Source organism: Podarcis gaigeae (genome assembly GCF_964106915.1).
Source record: "Podarcis gaigeae genome assembly, chromosome: 2".
NCBI lineage: Eukaryota > Metazoa > Chordata > Lepidosauria > Squamata > Lacertidae > Podarcis > Podarcis gaigeae.
In genome coordinates, this window is record NC_139679.1 from 23,237,990 (window position 1) to 23,248,060 (window position 10,071).

Sequence of the window (10,071 nt, forward strand, 5' to 3'; positions counted from 1 at the left end):
GAAGGTTTCTGGTTCGATTAATGGCAGCTGAAAAAAAGACCAAGTAGGATGGGAAAGATCTCTCTGCCTCAAAATCCTAGAAAGCTACTGCCAGTCAAAGAAGTCCTATTTTCCCTCAACTAGCCGCCCTCCAGATGTATTAGAATACAGCTCCCATAATCCCTGACCATTAGCCTCATCGGCTGAGGCCCATGGGAACTGTAGCCCAGGTTGGGGAAGCCTGGAACAGACAATTTTTATGACTGCAACTTGTTTTACACTGTGTATGCCATGGCCTGCCCTGGGACCTTAGAGTGAAGGGTAATATGGAAGATAAATAACACTGGACAACAGGAGAGGCAACTCTAGGGGGTGGTGTTGTTGTCAGCCCCCTCAATATTGTTGTAAATAAAGTCTGCCCTTCTTCCCTTATGGGGTATCCAAGAGCCCGTATAGAGTCCTTACGTGGGTTCCCTATTGGTAGGAGAAAATAACAGAGGCCAACCAGAGAATATTGAGAAGCAAAGCAGCTAGTAAGCCTGATCTTTATTAAAGCTGTTGCAACAGGGTGCTCCCCTCACATGCAGGAGGACAGAGGAGGACCCCGAACAAAGGTGTGCCTGCCCTTATATAGACATTTTTAATTCCCTGCCCTGGAGCTCAAGACCATCCCTCCATGCATCATACATACATCACAGGTGGGGTGTAACCCAAGACCACCACCCCACAAACATCATACGTACATCACAGAAAAGGTGGTCTACAACAGAAATTTGAATGTTGTTGTTTTTCCTGTCTGCCAGGTTATCTGATAATGCCTTATCTGATTGCCTTTCCTGGTAGTCTGCCCATTCCTTTGAAATTGTGATTACCCATTTCCTGAGACAATGGGAAGGTTCCCTCACCCCCTCCCTCCTTGCAGAGAAAACATTTGGTCAGTTTGGGAGTCAAAATGGTTTCAGGACGGTCTTCCTGTGCTGGTCTACGTACGTGCTTGGTTGGTACATTTATGAACATTTATTATATAAATAAGACCTTAAATTTTATTATTGCAATATTCCTTAGCAAGGGCTCAGAGCCCCCACTGTTGAGAGGACGGAGAAGGCCAAACCGCCAAGCCGAACATGGCACAACATCCCACTCCCACCAGCAGCAGCAAGGAACACATACGCAGCCTGCAAGCGATTAACTCACGGTCATTTAGGAAACTTGTGTGGCACAGCAAACCCCACGTCCTCCTGAGCTAATACTTTGTTTCTATTTTCATCCTTCTTTCCCCACTAAGGAGGGAAAGGATGTGGGCGACTGAGCAATTTGCTAGAGCAGCAGATAGTTGCGGAATTCAAAAGCAGCTACCTGAAGATATTATCAAAGAAGAAATGGTATTTTCACCATTACATTTACGGGATGGTGGTGGTGGGAGGGTTGACCCATTGAAACTACAGTGGTACCTTGGGTTACATACGCTTCAGGTTACAGACGCTTCAGGTTACAGACTCCGCTAACCCAGAAATAGTACCTTGGGTTAAGAACTTTGCTTCAGCATGAGAACAGAAATCGTGCTCTGGTGGCACGGCGGCAGCAGTAGGCCCCAATAGCTAAAGTGGTGCTTCAGGTTAAGAACAGTTTCAGGTTAAGAACGGACCTCCAGAATTAAGTTCTTAACCTGAGGTACCACTGTAATGGAGTGAACTGATATATGGTCATTAACACTGGTGGGTCTACACTGAGTCAGTTAGTTGAATAGGTAAAGGTAAAGGTAAAGGACCCCTGGAGGGTTACGTCTAGTCAAAGCCGACTATGGGGTGTGGCACTCATCTCGCTTTTCAGGCCAAGGAAGCCAGCGTTTGTCCACAGACAGCTTTCCGGGTCATGTGACCAGCATGACTAAACCACTGCTGGTGCAACAGAACACAGTGACAGAAACCAGAGCACACGGAAACGCTGTTTACCTTCTTGCCACAATGGTATTTATTTATCTTACACTGGTGTGCTTTCGAACTGCTAGGTTGGCAGGAGCTGGGACAGAGCAATGGGACCTAACCCTGTTGCGCGGATTTGAACCGTCAACCTTCTGATCAGCAAGCCCAAGAGGCTTAGTGGTTTAGACCACAGCACCACCCGCTCCCTGGGTTAGTTGAATACAACCCAGGATGGGTCAAGCTGCGAAGAAGAGTAGGGCTCCTGTTAAGTTATGCAGCAGAGAGAAGTTTAGCAGTTGTGGAAAACAACCTCCTTGCTGAAAAAGTAATCATGGGGGGGGGATGCAGGATAGAAAATGCATATACAGTGGTACCTCGGGTTAAGTACTTAATTCGTTCTGGAGGTCTGTTCTTAACCTGAAACTGTTCTTAACCTGAAGCACCACTTTAGCTAATGGAGCCTCCTGCTGCTGCTGCGCCGCCGCTGCATGCTTTCTGTTCTTATCCTGAGGTAAAGTTCTTAACCCGAGGTAATATTTCTGGGTTAGCGGAGTCTGTAACCTGAAGCGTATATAACCTGAGGTACCACTGTAGCAGCAGAGGTTTGGGAAACGAAGGAAGGTTTTGTCTCATGTCTGCAAAAAGGAACTAAGCCATCTCAAATAGTTGCCTCTTTTACTTATCACACACTTTTTAAAATACTGTGCTCCGATGCTTTGGCATTCCTGCTTTAGACAGATCAGAGCCGCTTTGTTTTTTGGCCTGTGGATGGGTTAGTCATCATGACCGGTCACCATGGAAACATCCCCAAGGCATTCACTCCTCACCTCCCCGCCCCCTGCAATGAACTTTTTAATTAGTCACAAACTTTTATCCCTAACAAACACTGTTGCTAACACTTACACACAGACACATGGAAGCAAGGAACTGCAGTTCGTTAACCTTTGTGAACCTACAGCTGGGCCTTCTCACATCTGGAATTCATTAAGTACGTCAAAAAGAACAGAGAAGAAGAATGGCATTGAGAACAAAAGGCAAAGGATGAATATGCTCTATAAGACACTGGAGAGGTGATGCTTAACCTCTTGAAGCTTGGCTTTCAAATCTGTGCAAAAGAACTTTGCAACTAAGCTTACCAGAGGTACTGGCCCACTAGCATATTTACCGGTTTGTCTGCTCCCACACCCCTGTCAGTCATTTTTGGCACACTGATGGCCTAAAATACCAACTCCTATTTATTATTATTATTCACAAGCGACAAGAACCTGCCTTAACATGAGTGGCACATACCCATTTTCTGAGGACTGGAACCTATATAAGGAGCCCGCCTCTTTACCAGGGAGAGACGAAACCAGGACTTTTACCACCAGAGTAATAAAAATTTTGGCATTCATGCAAGCGATTAAGTCTATTTTCACCCCTGAATACAAAAAAATTACTTGTATTAGAAATAACATATTCATCTCACAGATGTGAAACAGGAATTGTTTGGAGACAGATCTACGATGCACATGCAAACTGGGATATTGTTATGAGTTGTGGGTGCCAGAGTTTGCAGCTTCCAGATTCCCCTAAATTCCTAGGTCTGATAGGTGTTAGAATTTAATCAAAACTTGGAGTGTTAAAATTGGCTGCCAGACAATGGATTTAGTGAAGTGTTAAAACACACATCATAGCAGCTTCCCATACTCAGGAAATTGCTTGGGAGATGAGCCATTAATAAAAGACAAAGGGAAGGTAATGGGGCATCAGGAAATGGGAGGGGCTGCTCTCTCAGTTCCAAGTTGGTCTGAAGAGAGGAACAAAGTTTTAGAGCTGAGATCAGGATTGGGTTTTGGCAGCGATGCTACAGTCTGAAAAATGCAGCAAGCTGGAGAAAGGGTCAGAGCCACATTTTAGAGCAAGTTTGATTTATGTTTGAATCCAAGGCTGAAGCTATGCCAGAAACAATAACCTATTGGGGTGCCAACACTGTAACCCCTCCGTCATAAGCTCAGGTTGGATAGTAACATAAATAAACCATATTTAATAAAGACACTACAGTCTCTGCTGTGCCTGATTTCCACATGAACCCTAGGTAAACACCTGGAATCTCTCACTGCTCGGAGATCTGGATGGCATGTCACAATACGTTTGGGTGAATGATAGCTCCCAGACTGAATAAGCTGAAAACTTCTGTTCTAGGGTACAATCTCGGTTCATGTAGAACAATAGCGAAGATCCAACATGGCTGGCTCGTGTTCCACATGAAATGGGTGCACACATTAAAGTGTCCCCCAGAATTATTGGCAATGCTCAGATGTTCCTATGGCAGACAAGGGATAAAACAGAATGGGCCTCTGCACATCACTGAAAATGTCTTTTTATTTTGCAGTAGCTCCTCGTGTATGACAACGGTTGTAACCCTCAAATTCTTCGCTTACCTCTCTCTGCTGTTACACTAGCAGTTACAAGGTTAAAAAAGATAATAAAATCTTGTGATTTGCTCTGTGCCTTAGGGGTGGGGCAAAGTATAAATCAAAATAAAAACCTATTGCGACAAGAATGACAAGTTATGAAGAAACAGGGCATTAGAGAGCACAGCTGGTTATGTAGCTATCTGTAGCACAGATGTTTTGAGAGGAGAGACATATTATATTTATCACTCTGTAAGAGGGCAATCCAAGCGAAGGGCTAACTTGTGTGAGAGGCAAGGGGGAGAGTCCATGCTTTGCATGGAAAAGATTTCAGGTTCAATCCTGGTATCGCTGCTTAAAAGAAATTGGGTGAAAGTGACAAACAAACCAACAAAAACACAGCTGCCCAATACCCTGGAGAGCTGTTGCCAATCAGAGTAGACAACACTGAGGTGTACAGACCAATGGTCTGACTCACTGTAAGACAGCTTAATGTGCACATACAGCTCCTCTCAGAAATCTTAATGCTTTTCTTATCTAGAGCGGGCCCTATCATTAGGCAGAGTTAGGTAGCTGCCTCAGGCAGTGGATAGTGAGGTGGGTGGGTGTGGAGTAGCAGCAGAAGCTTTAAGATAAGATTCAACTGATAGTCTGGGTGACAACTCTATGTGGAAAGGGGGTTCCATCTTATCTATCTCAGGCAGCAGAATATAATGAGCTGGCCTTTCTCCAAGCAGAATCATATTTGGAAGGGCTCAAAATCCCTTCCTGTCCAGCATTCCCAGCACCAGCTCCCTACAAACGAGCCCATGCAATCTAAGTTCAACATGCGCCTGCTAGACTCCGTTATCCAAAATGTTTGTGTTTAATTTCAGCAATACACACAGGGGTTCTTCTTATCATGGGAAGTAAACAAGATACGGTGTGAAGAAAATTTGGCGACATTCAAAAAGAACAGGGTGGGTTTCTTCCTTCTGCTCCTTCCTATACATTCTTCAAACAGGCAGCATTTCCTGTTTCAGAAATTAGAGGGGTAATAATGTAAATAAAAGTTAACCAATTATTTTAAAAAAGACAGAAACAAAATCTAAAATAAAAGGCTACCCTGAGTTATTTAATATCAAAACCAAGGAGAAATAAATGATTATCATTTATGGATCACATGAGGCAGGTACCCTGTCCATCCAAGCAGCTCAGAGCAACATACATAAGAAATATCTAATTTTATCCTAACAGTTCTGTGAATACTTATTGGCCCAAGGTTATCCAGCAAGCTTCATGACTCAACAGGAACTGAATCCATGTTTGACATCCTCTAACCTCACAAAATTGCAACTGGCGATAGATACACTGAGCACCCAATGTGACATAATATTAAATGCATATTTGCATTTAATGTGCAGGTGTCCCCCCCCCCTGCAAATAGCATCAGCTGGGAGGCGGCAGTTCATAATTATAGGGGTAATAGCAGGCATGCATGCAGAATTTAAGGCACTTGTGTCTCTCTACAGGCCGTTCCGCTCTCCAGGTTGCAGTATTCGTTGGCCTGACTCTGCATCCTCAAGTGCTTTTGCCAGGTTGGAATGTGTCCTTGAAGTGTAATAATCCTTCCTGTTTGCCTTGGGAGAGTATGGCGAGACAAGTGTGTATGTGCAGAACCGCTGGCTTATGCATGGGTGAAATGACGCCCGTTTTACTATTGGTTTGCTACTAGAACTACTACTAGCAAGGCCTTTGAGTAATAAAAATTGAGCAGAAAGTTTAAAAACCCAGTATCTTCCATGCTTGTTTATGACTATGTATTGGATGATTGCAACACAAAATGTACAGCAAGGAACTATCCACAGATTTGTTGTTGTTGTTGTTGTTTAGTCGTGTCCGACTCTTCGTGACCCCATGGACCAGAGCACGCCAGGCACTCCTGTCTTCCACTGCCTCCCGCAGTTTGGCCAAACTCATGCTGGTAGCTTCAAGAACACTATCCAACCATCTCGTCCTCTGTCGTCCCCTTCTCCTTGTGCCCTCCATCTTTCCCAGCATCAGGGTCTTTTCCAGGAACTCTTCTCTTCTCATGAGGTGGCCAAAGTATTGGAGCCTCAGCTTCAAGATCTGTCCTTCCAGTGAGCACTCAGGGCTGATTTCCTTAAGAATGGAGAGGTTTGATCTTCTTGCAGTCCATGGGACTCTCAAGGGTCTCCTCCAGCACCATAATTCAAAAGCATCAATTCTTCGGCGATCAGCCTTCTTTATGGTCCAGCTCTCACTTCCATACATCACTACTGGGAAAACCATAGCTTTAACTATACAGACCTTTGTTGGCAAGGTGATGTCTCTACTTTTTTAGATGCTGTCTATCCACAGATAGATGTCAGCAAACTGTGAATGTATATGGATACTATAAAAATGAGGTAGTCCTTTGGGCAGGAATGAGCAGGTGAGAACTCTTGACAGAGCCTAAGCTATTGTTCATTCTGTGTGATGTACTGGGGAGAGAGATACAGTATTAAATTTCTTGCTTCTTCCTGGTGGGCAACTGTAAAGCCTCAGCTGTTATTCACACATGGGAGGAGAGAGTTAAGAGGGCTTTTTGCATGCTGCTCAGCTTGGGCAGAAATGCATTTGAGGATCATTTATTGCTATTTCTGAGAACCAGAGAGGAGCAGGAGCTAGACTGGGGCCAAGGAAACGCAGGTTCAAATCCCCAAAGCCGTGAAACTTAGGTCTGCTAATAAACAATCTCTCAGCTTAGCTAAGGGACACAGGTGGCACTGTTGGTTAAACCACAGAGCCTAGCACTTGCTGATCAGAAGGTCGGCAGTTCAATTCCCGTGATGGGGTGAGCTCCCATTGCTCGGTCACTGCTCCTGCCAACCTAGCAGTTCGAAAGCACGTCAAAGTGCAAGTAGATAAATAGGTACCACTCCGGTGGGAAGGTAAATGGCGTTTCCATGCACTGCTCTGGTTCGCCAGAGGTGGCTTAGTCGTGCTGGCCACATGACCCAGAAGCTGTACGCCGGCTACCTCAGCCAATAAAGCGAGATGAGCGCTGCAACCCCTGAGTCGGCCACGACAGGACCTAATGGTCACAGATCTCTCTCTTTGCCTTTACCTTTACAGCTTAGCTGACCTTGCAAGGTTGTTGTTAAGTCAAATATCAGGGATGGGCAGAACAATATAGATGCCACCCCAAGCTCTTTAGATGGAACAGCAAGAGATAAAATGCAGTAATCTCAAAACAGAGGTTTCAGTAGAAATTAAAGCAAGGCAGGAGAGAGGATCACATGTCTGGAAGGGACAGGTGCCAGTGTGCCAGTTGTTTCATCTGATTCAGTGGGAGAACTCCCAGCCCACATCACTTGATTCTACCAACCACTCTCTGCTTCCAGAAAAGTGAACATCCATTTTGGTTCAAGTAGGTGGAAAAAGAAAGGGGAACTGACCAGCCTGACCAAGAAGCAAGGTGGGAGAAGCAGCGGCTGCATTCACTTTTCCATACTAATCTTTCCTTTGGCCATCCTTTATCCTGTCTGTTGTGGATCAAAAACTGCCCCCTCTTCTGAGTGCTTTTAAAGTGACAAGCAGCATATTTGAACGAAGAGGCTGGCAAACCTTAGCTATTTGGACAGTAGCCTCCCAAGGGCAAGATTTCAACTTCAAGTGCACCACTTGGCAATTCAGCAGGCAGTTTCTAGCCACTTATGGCAGCTGTGCAAACCGAGAAAAACACACACAAACAGTCTTGTTTTTTCCACACTGGTGCAATTTCCGTTTTATTCTCAGCCATGATCTCAGTGACTGGCACTTGTAATGATCCTGAGGAATATGGAGCATGGAGTGCCCTGGAAGATTGGGTGGTGATGCTAATGGGTGGAAAATAATCAAGAGTCTGGGATGGGAACTAGGTCAGCTATACTCCCCAAATCCACCACCAGCCAAACTGACCTAAAAAGACAGCTACAGAATCTGCCAACCAACACTGACATTTCAACCTCTCGGCTAAAAAAAGGGTGTGTGTGGATATCCTTTACTACCTCCCCCTACTGTACGTAGGAAGGGGTTCAGGAAGGGCAAAATATCTTAGCTCAACACTCTAGTAATAGAACAATATACTATATTGGGATGTTGCACCACTAATAAGACCTTCTGGTGCCACCTGCTGGACAGTGACAACGAAGAGCAAGACATGGAATCCTATTTTCTCATTATCCAACCTCTTGTCTTTTGAGCAGGAATGGCAAACCTCAAGCCCAGGGGTAAAATGTGCCCTTCCAGGACTCTCCCCAGACCAGGGGTGGGCAACCTTCTCAATCCGGCCTGTGTGTTTTGACATGAGTAGAAAAAATGCATCTCTGGGTTATTTGTGGGGCTTGCCTGGTGTTTTGGCATGAGTAGAATGTGTACTTTTATTGAAAATGCATCTCTGGGTTATTTGTGGGGCATAGGAATTCGTTCATCCCCCCCCCCCAAAAAAAATAGTCCGGCCCACCACATTGTCTGAGGGACAGTGGACCGACCCACGGCTAAAAAAGGTTGCTGACCCCTGCCTCGGACCATACCCTGCCCGAGCCCTGCTTTGCAACCTCCCTGGGCATTTTTGCCTGTCTAGAATGCATAACTGAACTCCGATACTTCTTGCTTGGCTGTGTGAGAACATAAGGGCAAATGTGTGTGGAAATGAAAGGAATATTTTCATCCATTGCTCTAAATCAGGCTTCTTCAACCTCGGCTGTTTTGAGACTACAATTCCCATCATCCCTGACCACTGGTCCTGCTAGCTAGGGATCATGGGAGTTGTAGGCCAAAAACATCTGGAGGGCCGAGGTGGAGGAAGCCTGATTTAAACACTTTTGCTTCTGGGCCTGCCTGCCACGGGCATGTGGCCTCCACAAGGCAATGTGGCCCTCCGACTGAAGGTTTCCCAGCCCTGCTAGTTTGCTGGGAGAGAACATGATTAGCAGAGGAACAGTGTACAGTGTTTTAGTTCGGCATGGGTGGATAACTCAGTGCTACTAGCTTTTTGAGAGCTTCAGCTCAGTGCTCAGAGATAGAGAGAGGCTATACTAAGGACTCAAAATGCAACATTAAACACAGCCGGGCAGAAAAGCAGGTCCATAACTCAAAGGGATCATGCTTTGACAAGTCCATTAATGTGTCTAATCCCCTTTTAAAAGCTTCTAAGCCTGTGGTCGTAAACACATCTTGTGGCAGCGAAGTCCATAAATCTACACATGGCATGGAATTCCTTTCTTGAATGTGTCCTTTCATCTACGGCCAATCGATATCATCGAATGATACTCGGCTCACGTATTATGAGGAAGAAAAAGGTCTCTAACCCATTTTCTATGCATTTGACACTTCCTCATAGGGCAGGGATAGGGAACTTGTTGCCCTTCAGATGCTGATGGATCCCAAACTCCCATCAGCCCCAGCCAGCAAGCGATGGTCAGAAATGAGGGGAATTGTAGTCCAATTTATGGTGGGCCAGAAGTTTCCCAGCCTGGTAACAGGGGAAGTAGAGCAGCCTCCTCATGATTTTGGTTGTCCTTTTCCATACCTTTCCCAGCTCCACAGTATCATTTGGGAGATGTGGAAACTAGTGTCCCAAATGTGGTTACACCTTAGAGAGCACCCGTTGCTTTGTCCCAGCTCCTGCCAACCTAGCAGTTCAAAAGCATACCACCGCAAGTAGATAAATAGGTACCGCTTTGGCGGGAAGATAAACAGCATTTCCTTGTGCTCCGACACGCGTCATGGTGTTCCTGCACCAGAAGCGG